The 16845-nt window shown below is 43.4% G+C and overlaps 2 pseudogenes; both read left to right on the top strand.

Moving 5' to 3' along the window:
- The first annotated feature begins 10397 nt into the window (after nt 1–10397).
- LOC146619160 (odorant receptor 131-2 pseudogene) lies at nt 10398–11321 on the top strand (annotated as a pseudogene).
- A 3814-nt stretch (nt 11322–15135) lies between these two features.
- LOC146619159 (odorant receptor 131-2 pseudogene) lies at nt 15136–16047 on the top strand (annotated as a pseudogene).
- The last annotated feature ends 798 nt before the right edge of the window (nt 16048–16845 follow it).

Below are 16845 nucleotides of genomic sequence, written 5' to 3'. Positions count from 1 at the left end.
TCCATCAATGCGGGGGGGCTGGTTGACCTCTGATGACCTCTATAAATGTTTATTAATATCTTTAAAATGAAAGCGGCACAAACGAAAATTTTTGCAGCACAAACATAGCACAAATGTTTGATACCACTTTTGTTAGATTTGAAGAAGGTGGGGGAGGGGGCGGGGGGGCAACTTCACTAACATTGGTTAAATCTATTAGCCCAAACCTGACTATCCAGGTCCTCAGGCTCTGGACCCCCTCTGCTCACTGTGATGGTGTTCAGTCCTCTCCACACACCTCTGGTGTTGCTCTGCTGGAGATGCTCCTCCTGTAGCTGTCCTTTCCCCTCCTTATCTCTCTCGTTAGCTCCTCTGGACTCTCCTCATTTCCTCTCTGTCTCCAGATCTGAAACCCCTCCTTTTCTGCTCCAGCAGAAAAGTGGGCTGCATATTACCTCCCAGTCTGTAGTTTGGAAGCAGTCTTTCAGTGCCATGCTCACCTCTTTACCTCTGAAGAGGTGGGGGGTTATTTACACACCAGCTTATGTATGAGGGAACCAGATCGACCAGGTTATGGTCTGAGCGACCTAGTGGGGAGAGGGGTGATGATCTATATGGACCCTTGGTATTTGCATATTTGCATACAGTAAGTCCGGTGTTTTGTTTTCTCTGGTAAAACAACCCACATACTGGGTGAAAGTAGGAAGAGTTGAGGACAAGGAAACATGATTAAAATCCCCAAGGATGAAAAGGAAAGCTTGGGGGTGTGATGTCTCCAGCTGGGACACTACTGTGTGAATTGTCTCGCATGCTACTGCCACATCTGCCGCTTGCAGAATGTAAACAGTTATTGCGATGACTTGCGAGAATTCCCGCAGCAGGTAATACGGTCGGATGCTAACCGTTAACAGCGCCACAGCTCGTGTATAGCACTACTCCTTAACACTGATGTACCCCAATTTACACCATCTCTCGTTCACATACATCACAATCTTTTACTTACTGTTTTACTTTTTTTCTGACTAACAGACAACACTGCACTCATACTTTGGAATCCAAATGGGCTAATATTTTGATAAGTATTTGCTGAATGACATTCCTCATTCTGCCTTTTGGTAACTTTCTATATCTCAAAAAATCTAGAAAGACTATGTGTGAAACAGCTAACTGCTTATCTGGAGAGGAACTGTGCAAGCGGATGGGGCTCCAGGGAATCCAGGGAAACAGGGTAGGTCAGCCACACACTGTGATCTGCTGGTCCCTCACAAACTCACTCACGTTCACTTCCAGGGAAGAAGAGGGATGGATCCAGGAGGTCTATTCGCAAAGAGAACCACAGGTTAGACTGAAGACAACACTGATGGAAGAAAAGAGCTTAGTTGGAGCCAGGACTACACTGATGAGAGTAGTACAACAATCCAGCGATGAGTAGCACCTAGGGCTGCACGATTAATCGTTAGAAAATCACGATCTCGATTCATACTTATGTGAAATCTCATTTCCAAATGACAACGATTTAAAAAAAAAAAAAAAAAAAAAAAAAAAGACGACGACGATTGTACTGCATTTTGATCCGGGACGTAATCTACATGAAAACAAGCGCTCACTCTTCCTGCTCAACAAATGACAAGGGCGGAGCCTTGTACCACGTAATACAGAAGCTGGCTGCTAAAATTGGCAGGGAAAAAACAAAGGAGAGCACGTCAGGGATGACGAGAAAGTGACAGGAGGAAATCCGTCCCGGTCAACCACCCAAACATCAATAACGGGAACCTTATACAGCGCTTCCCTATACCCGTCTAACTCCCGCAGGCACAAAGAAATTACGGAGGCTATTACTTATCACCTGACCAAAGATATGGCTCCCATCAACACTGTGCAAAACGAGGGATTTAGGAAAATGATCAACACCCTCAACAAACGCTACACAGTGCCGTCCCGCAACTATTTTTCTATTGTTGCACTACCTGCTCTATACATGCAGTGTCGAGCAACGGTGGAGACGGAATTTCAAGCAGTACAACATTTTGCGGCAACAACAAAACGTGAGACATTTGTTGTTTTTATGTTTATTTATTGTTTTTATGTTCAGTCTCAACTGTTACGAAGTTGATGTGCAGTTAATAAGTGCAATAAATATTTATATTGGAAAAGAAAATCGTGAGAGAATCGTGATCTCAATTCTAAGCCAAAAAATCGTGATTCTCATTTTATGCAAAATCGTGCAGCCCTAGTAGCACCAATTCATTGCAGGAACAGGGAGATAATAAGCAGCAGTGGAGTAGATCAGCTGGAGATTAACCCCTGGGCCCAGTCCGTGAGTCATTTAGTACCGCGCTGCGAGAGTTGAGGCTCAGGTGTGAAATGTATGGTTTTCAGAGGTTTAATCAGTTTTTAGCATTATTTTTTATTAATTGTTTTTATCGTTGACTTGGTTTCCCTGGGTGTGTGTTATGAATAAATCTTTTTTTGGTACCGGTACTGATTTTATTTGGTTTTATTTATCAGCAACACCTTAAAGGTCAGTCCCTGATAATATTGTCAGATATAAACCGGTCTGTAATGCGAAAAAAGGTTGGGTACCGCTGGAGTCGATGACTCGCACATGTGTTGGGCCAAGGCAGGAACCCATAACAAGTTCCACCCAGGCAGAGAGGGGTGGGAGAGCGAGAGAGAGAGAACAACAACAAAAACAATAGTCCAGCTGATGAACCCTGGGAAGGCATGCCTGACCATGACAGTACCACATCATCCCAAAAGAGCACAATGCTCTTCCCATATACTGCTGGCTTACTTGTGGCTCCTAGGATATTCAAAAGTTATATGAGAGGCAAAGCCTTAAACTCTCAGGCCCCTCTTCTGCAAAATCAGGACCAGTTTAGATTTGGGAGAGAGACCCCCCTTCTACTTTCAAGGTTAGGCTCAAAAGTCTCCATTTTTATAAAGCTTATAGTTAGAGCTGGAACTACCACATCATCTTACCATAATTTAGGTACATACTGTGTATTTAAAGATTTAACCTCCTGGGACGCAAACTCTTTCATGGCATGCATTTTTAATTTCTCTTCGCTATTTGGGCTGATTGGGACCTGCTTAATGTAAAAACAAAGAATTACGTGATTTTTTTTATCTGAGTTTTGTTTTGGAGAAAAATGAGATCCATATATTTAGCTACACAGAGTTGCTCAGAGTGCTTGTGTTACACTAGCTAATCTACTCAGTCACTTTAACATAACTATTAACATTCACATCTCACAGAACTGATTTGATTGGAGCATTACAACACGTTTGCACAGAGCATAGGAGCGCACGTACTCTGCTTCACGAGCGCTCCACCTAACGAGCGGGCTCGCAGTGCGGCTGCGCGGAACACCCCTCTGGTTTCTCCCGTGTTTACATATAAATAACTCGGGCGGACTCTCTCATTCACATTTACGTGGGTAACCATGGTAACAATAAACAACATTTTCGGTGCGAGCACCATTTACCGACCTGTAAAAGCAGGTGAAGAGCAGAGTAAGGAAGACACGATGCATCTCTGCTTTCCTCCAGAACGTGTCTGAGGAAGCAGCGGAAGGTGGACTCCACTTACTGCACCCCGAAACCCCGGAGCAACCACCAAAGTTCCGCCCTCACTACTTTCTAACATAAAATGAATCCCTGTTACTTGGACTTTTAAAGAAACTGAAAATAAATACATATAGTAATGAAAAATGTCCCGTTACATGGATGTTTTACACAAAATAATATTAATGTGGTCATTCCCTCACAGGGGTGCCACACATACATACAGTGGGGCAAAAAAGTATTTAGTCAGCCACCGATTGTGCAAGTTCCCCCACTTAAAATGATGACAGAGGTCAGTAATTTGCACCAGAGGTACACTTCAACTGTGAGAGACAGAATGTGAAAAAAAAATCCATGAATCCACATGGTAGGATTTGTAAAGAATTTATTCGTAAATTAGGGTGGAAAATAAGTATTTGGTCACCTCAAACAAGGAAAATCTCTGGCTCTCACAGACCTGTAACGTCTTCTGTAAGAAGCTTTTCTGTCCCCCACTCGTTACCTGTATGAATGGCACCTGTTTGAACTCATCATCTGTATAAAAGACACCTGTCCACAGCCTCAAACAGTCAGACTCCAAACGCCGCCATGGCCAAGACCAAAGAGCTTTCGAAGGACACCAGGAAAAGTATTGTAGACCTGCACCAGACTGGGAAGAGTGAATCTACAATAGGCAAGCAGCTTGGTGTGAAAAAATCAACTGTGGGAGCAATCATCAGAAAATGGAAGACATACAAGACCACTGATAATCTCCCTCGATCTGGGGCTCCACGCAAGATCTCATCCCGTGGGGTCAAAATGATCATGAGAACGGTGAGCAAAGATCCCAGAACCACACGGGGGGACCTGGTGAATGACCTGCAGAGAGCTGGGACCAAAGTAACAAAGGTCACCATCAGTAACACACTACAACGGCAGGGAATCAAATCCCGCAGTGCCAGACGTGTTCCGCTGCTGAAGCCAGTGCATGTCCAGGCCCGTCTGAAGTTTGCCAGAGAGCACATGGATGATACAGCAGAGGATTGGGAGAATGTCATGTGGTCAGATGAAACCAAAGTAGAACTTTTTGGTATAAACTCAACTCGTCGTGTTTGGAGGAAGAAGAATACTGAGTTGCATCCCAAGAACACCATACCTACTGTGAAGCATGGGGGTGGAAACATCATGCTATGGGGCTGTTTTTCTGTCAAGGGGACAGGACGACTGATCCGTGTTAAGGACAGAATGAATGGGGCCATGTATCGTGAGATTTTGAGCCAAAACCACCTTCCATCAATGAGAACTTTGAAGATGAAACGAGGCTGGGTCTTCCAACATGACAATGATCCAAAACACACCGCCCGGGCAACAAAGGAGTGGCTCCGTAAGAAGCATTTGAAAGTCCTGGAGTGGCCTAGCCAGTCTCCAGACCTCAACCCCATAGAAAATCTGTGGTGGGAGTTGAAAGTCCGTGTTGCTCGGCGACAGCCCCAAAACATCACTGCTCTCAAGAAGATCTGCATGGAGGAATGGGCCAAAATACCAGCTACTGTGTGTGCAAACCTGGTAAAGACCTATAGTAAACGTTTGACCTCTGTTATTGCCAACAAAGGTTATGTTACAAAGTATTGAGTTGTATTTTTGTTATTGACCAAATACTTATTTTCCACCCTGATTTACGAATAAATTCTTTACAAATCCTACCATGTGGATTCATGGATTTTTTTTTTTCACATTCTGTCTCTCACAGTTGAAGTGTACCTCTGGTGCAAATTACTGACCTCTGTCATCATTTTAAGTGGGGGAACTTGCACAATCGGTGGCTGACTAAATACTTTTTTGCCCCACTGTATAGGGCTTTGGGAGTACGGTATCCAGAGTACAGTTTGTATATCCAACCTAACCTCTGGGGCCGGTGCCCACTTCTCAATTTTAAATACATGTAGAAATTGAGGGTTCTCAGGAGGGGACGTGCTGACACCTACTGCTTTCTGGCAGGAAGCACCATGCCCCTCCCGTGTTTTAAATGCACTTTAGAACAGCAAGCAGCAACATGACACCGCCTCTCTGGGAACATCTCAGGCCCCCTAGGTGTGGAGGCCTGTCTCCACCCACCACACTCCCTACTGGTGGATGATATCCTCAGCTGTCGGTACGTTGTTGGTTCTCGGTGTCCGGGGCTGAGCGCTCAGGTATGTACCTGATGCACTCCCAGCGGAAGCTTGACGGGGCCTATCACCCGTGGCCGGGTCGGGTCCCTTCGGGAGGTTGGGTGCCCTCAGACCTAGTGCCTCTGGGACCGGGGCTCGGTCCGCTCTGGCACGACTGGCTGCTGGCAGAGCCTGCGGGCTCATCACCGCAGATCCCTGTAGCTTCTGCACTGAGGCTTGTTGTGAAATCAGTTTTACCCCTGTTCTTTTATTCGTCAAGGCATCCAGAGACGGCACCGGAACTCAGTAGTTATTTCACAAAACCTTTATTCATCTTCATTTAAGCATCCACTTCTAGAAGGGAAGACGAGGCCGGTGTGTCCCTCTGCAAAATCTTCACCCCTTTGTTAGTTACAGCCAGCTTTATAGAGGCGACCCCATCATAAAACCCCCCACGGTGTGCTGCAAACTCTGTGTCTGTGTCTATGTGCACGAGCACATGAATGCCTATGTGAGTGCACATGAGTGAGTGTGGTGTGGATGTGTGTTCGTGACAGTTAAAACACTGTGGGTGTAGGTAACTCCCTAGAGGTCATAAAAAACCCATCTCCCTTCCAGACCACAGATCTCCAGTTACAAATGTTGAGACCCCCACCCAAACATTCTCTGGGGAATTTCCACTCAGCATTAACTCCTCTCTGTTTTACTTTCACAGTTCAACTAGGGAGGGTCTCCTATACTCTACTCCTAAGTTCATGACACAATCAGGCCTTTATTACATTAAGGGCAGTGTCAGTGTCTCTACAATAATTCTACATTCTATGTTAACACATTTCTAAACTCTAAAATAAGCTAAACATTCCTACAGGCTGCAGGGTGACCCCACATCTGGTGCTCTCCTCAGCTCTTTCCAGGAAGGTGGCGCGGTTGCTTCTCCGGTGGTCGTCTTTAGGCTTTCGCACTCTGGGAGGCCTGTGGATGTTCGGTCCTGGTACCCTCCATGTCTGCTTCATGCTCTGGGGTGCAGGGCTATGGCTCCCTACGCTCTCTAGCATAGTGGTTCCCAAACTTTTGTTGCTAGGCCCCCCTTTTTTTTTTCCAAGGACAAAGAGGAAACAAATCCTGTCGGGGATACCATCCTTGGCATGACAGGTGTTGTGCAGGTGAAGCCAAACGCAAGATATGTTTCATTATGTGTTCTAGATTTTGGCTGGCAAGGAAGTTGGTTTGGAAACATATTTGGCAATGCTTCAACCTCTGCTTTGTGTTTGTGTGGGAGCCCAGTCCAAAACGCCCAGTCCAGACGCGGATGCGCGAGCAGCTCAGTGCGCACTCGCGGAGCAGATTCTCCACACGGAGCGGACATACCCGGACTCTCTCATCATTGCTCTTGGGGACTTTAACAAAGCCAATCTGAGCCATGAGCTTCCGAAATACAAGCAGTATATTAAATGCCCGACCAGAGAGGAGAGGACATTGGACCACTGCTACAGCACGATCAGCGGGGCCTATCGCGCGGTGCCGCGCGCTTCACTCGGACTTTCTGATCACGTCATGATCCACCTAATCCCCGCGTACAGACAGAGGCTGAAGCTCTCCAAACCTGTCGTGAGGACCAAAAAACTGTGGAGCAACGAGGCTGTGGAGGAGCTTCGCACGTGTTTGGAGACCACAGACTGGGACACATTGAAGGCTGCTTCTAACAGCTTGGACGAGTTTACGGACACTGTCACCTCCTATATCCACTTCTGTGAGGACAGCATTGTGCCATCACGCACCAGGGTGAGTTATAACAATGACAAACCCTGGTTTACCCCTAAACTCAAAAAGCTGTGGCTGGAAAAGAGTAAGGCGTTCAGAAGCGGAGACAGGGACTGCTACAGAGAGGCCAAGTACAAGTTCACTAAGGAAGTGGACATTGCCAAACATCAGCACTCTGAGAAGATGCAGCAGCAGATCTCAGAGAATGACTCGGCCTCTGTGTGGAAAGGTTTTAGGAATATTACAAACTACAAGCCTAAAACCCCCCACTCCACTGACGACTTGCTCTTGGCCAACACCCTCAACGACTTCTACTGTCGTTTTGACGAGCCATCAGGCAGCCTTCACACCTCCAACGACCCCAACAATAGAGGCACTTTGGACACTCATTCCCCCACCTCTCCCCCCTCCATAGAGCCATCACCACCTTCAAACTGTTCACCTACAACACCCCCCTCCTCACCCCACACAAAAGAGGATTTCACACCACCTCCTCCGACCACAACTCTTCATATTCATGAAGCAGATGTGAGGAAGCAGTTTAAGAATCTGAATGCTCGGAAAGCTCCCGGCCCAGACGGTGTGTCTCCTGCCACCCTCAGACACTGTGCAAACGAGCTGGCCCCAGTGTTTTCTGGCATCTTCAACTCCTCACTGCAGGCATGTCATGTGCCTGCCTGCTTCAAGTCCTCTACCATAATCCCTGTCCCCAAGAAACCTAGGATCACTGGACTAAATGACTACAGACCCGTGGCTCTGACATCTGTGGTCATGAAGTCATTTGAGCGCCTAGTTCTCTCCCATCTCAAGACCCTCACGGCCCCCCTCCTGGACCCCCTGCAGTTTGCATATAGAGCCAACAGGTCTGTAGACGACGCCATCAACATGGCCCTACACTTCATCCTGCAGCATCTGGACTCCCCAGGAACCTACGCCAGGATCCTGTTTGTGGACTTCAGCTCTGCCTTCAACACCATCCTTCCAGACCATCTCCGAGGCAAGCTTTCCCAGATGAATGTGCCTGATCCCATCTGCCGGTGGATCACTGACTTCCTGACGGACAGGAAGCAGCACGTGAGGCTGGGGAAGAATGTCTCGGACTCCCGGACCATCAGCACCGGCTCCCCTCAGGGCTGTGTTCTTTCTCCTCTGCTCTTCTCCCTGTACACCAACTGCTGCACCTCCACCCACCAGTCTGTCAAGCTAATCAAGTTCGCAGATGACACCACCGTCATTGGGCTCATCTCTGACGGGGATGAGTCTGCCTACAGGAGGGAGGTTGAACGTCTGGTGTCCTGGTGCAGCCACAACAACCTGGTGCTGAATGCCCAGAAGACAGTGGAGATTATTGTGGACTTCAGGAAGCACACAGCCCCACTCCCCCCCATCATCCTGACTGACACCCCCATCACCTCTGTGGACTCATTCCGCTTCCTGGGTACCACCATCACCCAGGACCTGAAGTGGGAGCCCACCATCACCTCCGTCATCAAGAAAGCCCAGCAGAGGATGTACTTCCTGAGGCAGCTGAAGAAATTCAACCTGCCAACACGGACGATGATGCAATTCTACACTGCAATCATCGAGTCCATCCTCACCTCCTCCATCACCGTGTGGTACGCTGGAGCCACTATCAGGGACAAACAGAGACTGCAGCGTGTTGTGCGCTCTGCTGAGAAGGTGATTGGCTGCAGACTCCCATCTCTGCAGGACCTGTACACCTCCAGGACACTGCGGCGTGCAGCCCGGATCTCAGCTGACCCTTCTCACCCTGGACACAGTCTGTTTGACCTGCTCCCCTCAGGCAGGAGGCTCCGGTCCATTCGCACCAGAACCTCTCGCCACAAGAACAGTTTCTTCCCCTCTGCTGTTGGACACATGAACAATAACCACATGACTGTCCCCGCCACTAACACATGACCCTACGCTGTGTCACTGCATCATTTCATGTCTGGCACTGATCACCACCTGCACTCATGTATATATCTTTCTACGTAGCACTCATAATTCTTATTCTCATGTATATATCTCATGTATATCTCATGCACATATCTTTCTTTCTACATAGCACTTTAATTCTTATTGTTTGCACTGAAGCACCGCAGCAATTTCCTAATGTTGTAAACCTCAACATCTGGCAATAAACCCATTCTGATTCTGATTCTGATTCTGAAAAACATGTTCATTATGCTAGCAGTGTCCAAGCATTCTTGGACACTGCTAGCATATCGTGCGCATAATGTGCGCTGTCAGTCTTGCGTGCTGCTCAGTAACATTTAATATTTAGTATTTAGTGTTACTTACATGTATCTAGGTTGTTGCTTTGATCTCTGTATTGTGTTGTTCTCTGGTTGTTTGTTTTCTTTTTTCTTCTTTTAACAGGTGATACAACAGATTTTCTCAGTCTGCTCCTACAGTCCCCCTTTCCACCCGTTTTTCTTTCTCCCTTTCTTTCTTTCTCTTTCTCCTTTACTGTCTAATGGTCTGTCCAATTGTAATAACTTAACATAAAATAAAATAAACAATAATAATATAGATCAATCAAGTGGACCAATATGGCATTGCCATATTTTCTCCACTTGAAAAAATAAATCCGTTGGGCATCTTTCCTGGCCTTCAGAAAACAATTCTGATTACTAAAGTATGGAACGGGACAGGCAACAAGAAAAAAAAAACTCTCTTGAGTGCTCCATCTATCAATAGTATTGTGGCATCGAGGGGAATGTGTGTAAAAGGAAGATGATGACACTGCGTAGCAAGGTTTTGTGTGATCGTTATTCTCGAAGGCTGCAACCTTTAAAATAATGAGTCATCTGTCAGACAACTCCAGCAGTCCAGCAGAAGATATTTGGCTACAGAAGACAGTAGAAGATTTCTTTACTGCACTTTATTTTTGTTTTGTTTTTTAAAATTCATTTAATATTGACACTTTGTCAACTCTGAGAAGTGCTTCAGTTCTATATGGCAGATAACAACTCAGTGAATAATGTTTTTTTGCAGCGACCTAATGACCGGATGATTATTGTGCAGATTCTGGTAATAATATTTCTTTGTATTAACATGTTGCTCATCCTGACTTTTATAAAAAAAAGAATCGTTTCACACATCTGCACGCTACATCTTATTTTCTGTAACATTACTGTCGGACAGCATTTTGTTATTTGTGAGTGATATCCTGGTAATCTTAACCTATTATCAATTTACAATACAAGTGTGGTTGTGTATAATCATCACTATTTTTGTGCTTATGTATACTTTTGTCACACCGGTTACTCTGACAGCAATGACTCTGGAGTGCTATGTGGCCATTTGTATGCCCCTGCGTCATGGACAGTTGTGCTCCACACACAGCACTATGTACTGTATCCTGATCATTCATGTTCTCAGCTCTGGCCCTTGTATAATTATTCTGTCCATGTTCTTTGCTTCTGCCTCACTTAAGTTCTACAAGCAATCCATGATATGTAGTGTAGAGACATTTACTCTTTACAGATGGCAGGATCATGTTCGATCAGCTGTGTATCAATGTTATTTCTTGATTATGGGCATCACTATTGCATACTCATATGTTCAAATAATGAAAGTGGCCAAAGCTGCATCAGGAGATAAAAAGAAGTTGACACATAAAGGACTCAAAACAGTGATCCTTCATGCTTTCCAGTTGTTGCTCTGTCTCATTCAGCTGTGGTGCCCATTCATTGAAACTGCAGTGCTTCAGATTGATTTAAGGTTATTTATAGATGTCAGATATTCTAACTACATTATGTTTAGTATTGCTCCAAGGTGCCTGAGTCCTCTGATCTATGGTCTCAGGGATGAACATTTTTTTCTTGTACTGAAAAGTCTTATGCCTACTTCATCCTGTTCAAAATAAACATAATTTGAGTTACATCAGAAATATAAATGCTGCCATTCATATTTCCTCAGACCATACAGGAAATGACTGCTTCAATATGCAAGAGTAATTTTATGTAAATAATGATTAATTTTAAATTATTACTAGTTTTGCAACTTGCTTTCCTGTATATGTTCAGTGATGCTATATTTTTATGCATTTAAACAAAACTCTGCAGTTACATGTCACTTTTCCGGTGCAGTTTACACATACGTTTAAAATAAGAAAATAAAATTTAAATAAATGTTAAGTGTATCTACACAATTTGTCCAAGAGAATTTCTTTTCCTAATAGAAGATGATTCACTTTCTCAGAATGAATTGTAGAGTTTTTATGATGTTGCAGCTTGATTGATTTAGCTTTATCTGTTATGAATTGTTGCAAAATAATTCAACTGAAATTTATAAATGATTGAGTATGTGCAACATGACAAGACCTAAAAAATATCATTGAAAGTCAGGATTATGTGACAAACAAATGATATATGAAAACAAATACTACTTTTATTTTATTGCTGTTATGTGAATGGGGAAGAATGATGAAGATGGAATAATGTTATTTTGACAAACTTCTATGGTACTGATCATAATCCTACGGAGCCCCGCAAGGGACATAGCAGAAAAAAAAAACTAAGATGAACTTTTGCAAGATCTTTTTTGAGAGATCTCGCAAAAACTTTATGCAGATTCTGCTAATAATTTATCTTTTTATCAACATGTTGCTCATCCTGACTTTTATTTTTTCTTTTAAAAGAATCCTTTCACACATCTGCACGCTACATCTTATTTTCTGTAACATTACTGTCGGACAACATTTTGTTATTTGTGAGTGATAACCTGGTAATCTTAACCTATTTTCAATTTGCAATACAAGTGTGGTTGTGTATAATCATCACTATTTTTGCGCTTCTGCATACTATTGTCACACCAGTTACTCTGACAGCAATGACTCTGGAGCGCTATGTGGCCATTTGTATGCCCCTGCGTCATGGACAGCTGTGTGTGTGTGTATATATATACTAGAGATGGCACAATATCACTTTTTTATGACCGATACTGATATCATAAATTTGGATATCTCCCAATACCGATATGAATCCGATATAGTGTGTTTTTTAATCAAATAAAACTGTTTTTTAAATATCTTGCTGCTTTTTGTCTAAGTTCATACTCAAGTAAAAAAACAAACAAAAAAAAACCCAAAACACTGAAGCTATTCTTTTAAACCTGTATGCAAAAAATATACTGCGCCCAAAATATTTCATAGTTCAGCAATACTGATCAATCTAATAAACTTAAACCTACTCCATCCTACCTATTCTGGTATTTTAAAGAGTAAGCAACCTAACTAATAGGGTTCTAAAACTCCCAGCAAAAAAAAAAATTGTGCCCTCCTTTTCCCTGTTTATGCCCTCTTGGCCCTCCTAGCTAAACTTTTCTAGATCCGCCCCTGCACAGTTACCAGCCGTCAGCTACCTAGAAAAGGATCCTGGTTTAGAAAGTAATATTAAATAAATTCTAACAACAGATTATTAAGCTTAAACGTGCTGCTGTTGTTCAGCCGCTGGTTTCCTCTATCTGGCGTGAAGTGGGCGATAAACAAACAAGAGAGACGGACTCGTGACAGAGAAGCCGATCAGCTGATCATTGATCAGTTTCATGATTGAAGCAGCAGCAGGAGAGGGAGGGAGAAGAGGCAGTTGCTCCAAATATTGGTTGTTAAGCTTAACGCGGGAATGCTTTACAAACATTCAGAGATGAAGTTACACACTTGCTTTCTCTCTGGGATAACTTCCTCGGGGATGAAATGCCGGATTGGTAGCGAGGCTACAAATACACACAGCCACTCTATCACTTGACGCATACTGCCCCTACGTGCTACGGTTATGAGCCGAGTTACGCCATGTCTCAAGTTTTGTGAGGTGCTTTTTTGATATTTAATGGATCAATTATGTTTTTTATTTCTCTCCGATATCCGATCCAGTAATTTACGTCAGTATCGGACTGATACCGATACGTAATATCAGATCGGTCCATCTCTAATATATACATACACATATTTAATAAATGCACTTTAGAACAGCAAGCAGCAACATGACGCCGCCTCTCTGGGAACATCTCAGGCCCCCCTAGGTGTGGAGGCCTATCTCCCCCCACCACACTCCCTGCTGGTGGCTGATGTCCTCAGCTGTCGGTGCGTTGGTGGTTCTCGGTGTCCGGGGCTGAGTGCTCAGGTATGTACCTGATGTACTCCCAGCGGCAGCTTGGCAGGGCCTGGCACCTGTGGCCAGGTCGGGCCCCTTCCGGGAGGTTGGGTGCCCTCGGACCTCATGCCTATGGGACCGGGGCTCGGTCCGCTCTGGCACGACTGGCTGCTGGCAGAGGCTGCAGGCTCGTCACAGTAGTTCCCTGTAGCTTCTGCACCTTGGCTTCTGCACTGTGGCTGCAGGGTGACCTCACATCTGGTGCTCTCCTCAGCTCTTTCCGGGAAGGTGGCGCAGTTGCCTCTCCGGTGGTCATCTTTAGGCTTTCGCACTCTGGGAGACCTGTGGATGTTCGGTCCTGGGTCTCCTCCATGTCTGCTTCATGCTCTGGGGGGCAGGGCTATGGCTCCCTACACCCTCTAGCACAGTGGTTCCCAAACTTTTGTTGCTAGGCCCCCCTTTGTTTTACAAGGACAAAGAGGAAACAAATCCTGTCGGGGATACCTACCTTGGCACGACAGGTGTTGTGCAGGTGAAGCCAAAGGCAAGATATGCTTCATTATGTGTTCTATTTTTTGGCTGGCAAGGAAGTTGGTTTGGAAACATATTTGGCGATGCTTCAACCTCTGTTTTGTGTTTGTGTGAAAGCCCAGTCCAAAAACATGTTCATTATGGTAGCAGCGTGAAAGCATTCATTTTTTTTCATACCGCCATTGCAGAGCCATTGCCCTCCCTCCCCGCACCACTGCTCTAGCAGGTCGTTACATGGATAAACCTTTTGAACTCAAGTGCGCTCACACACACAGGTGTACACACGGGTGCTCACAGACACAAAATATATCTTCCTTGGCTGCTACCTTAAAGCATATTGAGCGCTGTCAATCTTGCGTGCTGCTCAATAACATTCAAAATTTAGCATTTAGTGTTACTTACATGTATCTAGGTTGTTGCTTTGATCTCTGTATTGTGTTGTTCTCTGGTTGTTTGTTTTCTTTTTTCTTCTTTTAACAGGTGATACAACAGATTTTCTCAGTCTGCTCCTACAGTCCCCCTTTCCACCCGTTTTTCTTTCTCCCTTTCTTTCTTTCTCTTTCTCCTTTACTGTCTAATGGTCTGTCCAATTGTAATAACTTAACATAAAATAAAATAAAATAAAATAAAGAATAATAATATGGACCAGTCAAGTGGACCAATATGGCATTGCCATATTTTCTCCACTTGAAAAAATAAATCCGTTGGGCATCTTTCCTGGCCTTCAGAAAACAATTCTGATTACTAAAGTATGGAACGGGACAGGCAACAAGAAAAAAAAACTCTCTTGAGTGCTCCATCTATCAATAGTATTGTGGCATCGAGGGGAATGGGTGTGAAAGGAAGCTGACGACACTGCGTAGCAAGGTTTTGTGTGATCGTTGTTCTCGAAGGCTGTAACCATTAAAATAATGATGCACAGTCATCCGTCAGACAACTCCAGCAGTCCAGCAGAAGATATTTGGCTACAGAAGACAGTAGAAGATTTCTTTACTGCTCTTAATTTTTGGTTTTTTAAAATTCATTTAATATTGACACTTTGTCAACTCTGAGAAGTGCTTCAGTTCTATATGGCAGATAACAACTCAGTGAATAATGTTTTTTTGCAGCGACCTAATGCCCGGATGATTATTGTGCAGATTCTGGTAATAATATTTCTTTGTATTAACATGTTGCTCATCCTGACTTTTATAAAAAAAGAATCGTTTCACACATCTGCACGCTACATCTTATTTTCTGTAACATTACTGTCGGACAGCATTTTGTTATTTGTGAGTGATATCCTGGTAATCTTAACCTATTTTGAATTTAGAATACAAGTGTGGTTGTGTATAATCATCACTATTTTTGTGCTTATGTATACTTTTGTCACACCAGTTACTCTGACAGCAATGACTCTGGAGCGCTATGTGGCCATTTGTATGCCCCTGCGTCATGGACAGCTGTGGTCCACACACAGCACTATGTACTGTATCCTGATCATTCATGTTCTCAGCTCTGGACCATGCATAATTATTCCGTCCATGTTCTTTGCTTCTGCCTCACTTAACTTCTACAAGCAATCCATGATATGTAGTGTAGAGACATTTACTCTTTACAGATGGCAGGATCATGTTCGATCAGCTGTGTATCAATGTTATTTCTTGATTATGGGCACCACTATTGCATACTCATATGTTCAAATAATGAAAGTGGCCAAAGCAGCATCAGGAGATAAAAAGAAGTTGACACATAAAGGACTCAAAACAGTGATCCTTCATGCTTTCCAGTTGTTGCTCTGTCTCATTCGGCTGTGGGGCCCATTCATTGAAACTGCAGTGCTTCAGATTGATTTAAGGTTATTTATAGATGTCAGATATTCTAACTACATTATGTTTAGTATTGCTCCAAGGTGCCTGAGTCCTCTGATCTACGGCCTCAGGGATGAAAATTTTTTTCTTGTACTGAAAAGTCTTATGCCTACTTCATCCTGTTCAAAATAAACATAATTTGAGTTACATCAGAAATATAAATGCTGCCATTCATATTTCCTCAGACCATACAGGAAATGACTGTTTAAATATGCAACAGTAATTTTATGTAAATAATGATTAATTTTGAATTAATCGTAGTTTTGCAACTTGCTTTCCTGTATATGTTCAGTGATGCTATATTGTTATGCATTTAAACAAAACTCTGCAGTTACATGTCACTTTTCCGGTGCAGTTTACACATACGTTTAAAATGAGAAAATAAAATTTAAATAAATGTTAAGTGTATCTACACAATTTGTCCAAGATAATTTTTTTTTCCTGATAGGAGATGAGTTTTTATAATGTTGCAACTTGATTGATTTAGCTTTATCTGTTATGAATTGTTGCAACATAATTTAACTGAAATTTATAAATGATTGAGTATGTGCAACATGACAAGACCTAAAAATATAATTATTAATCAGGATTATGTGACAAACAAATGATATATGACAACAAATACTACTTTTATTTTATTGCTGTTATGTGAATGGGGAAGAATGATGAAGATGGAATAATGTTATTTTGAAAACAGCTTTGGTACTGATTATTAGATTAGATTGGATTAGATTAAATTAGATGAAACTTTATTCATCCCTCAGTTGGGTTCCTCCAGGAAATTCAGTTTCCAGTAGCACAGCACCGACAGAAGTTGCGGAATGTGAACAGAAATATACCATACATACACATATACAGAGTATACAATAAGGATAAATAAGAATAAATAGGAATAAGAATACCAGGGAATTGCACATTTCAGCTTTCAAC

The sequence above is a fragment of the Diplotaxodon limnothrissa genome, linkage group LG14 (genome assembly GCF_057381915.1).
Source record: "Diplotaxodon limnothrissa isolate DT_005_m linkage group LG14, D_limnothrissa_male_GT1.1, whole genome shotgun sequence".
In the NCBI taxonomy this organism is placed as follows: domain Eukaryota; kingdom Metazoa; phylum Chordata; class Actinopteri; order Cichliformes; family Cichlidae; genus Diplotaxodon; species Diplotaxodon limnothrissa.
The sequence above is the reverse complement of the archived record's forward strand: the minus strand, read 5'-3'. Positions and strand labels throughout refer to the sequence as shown.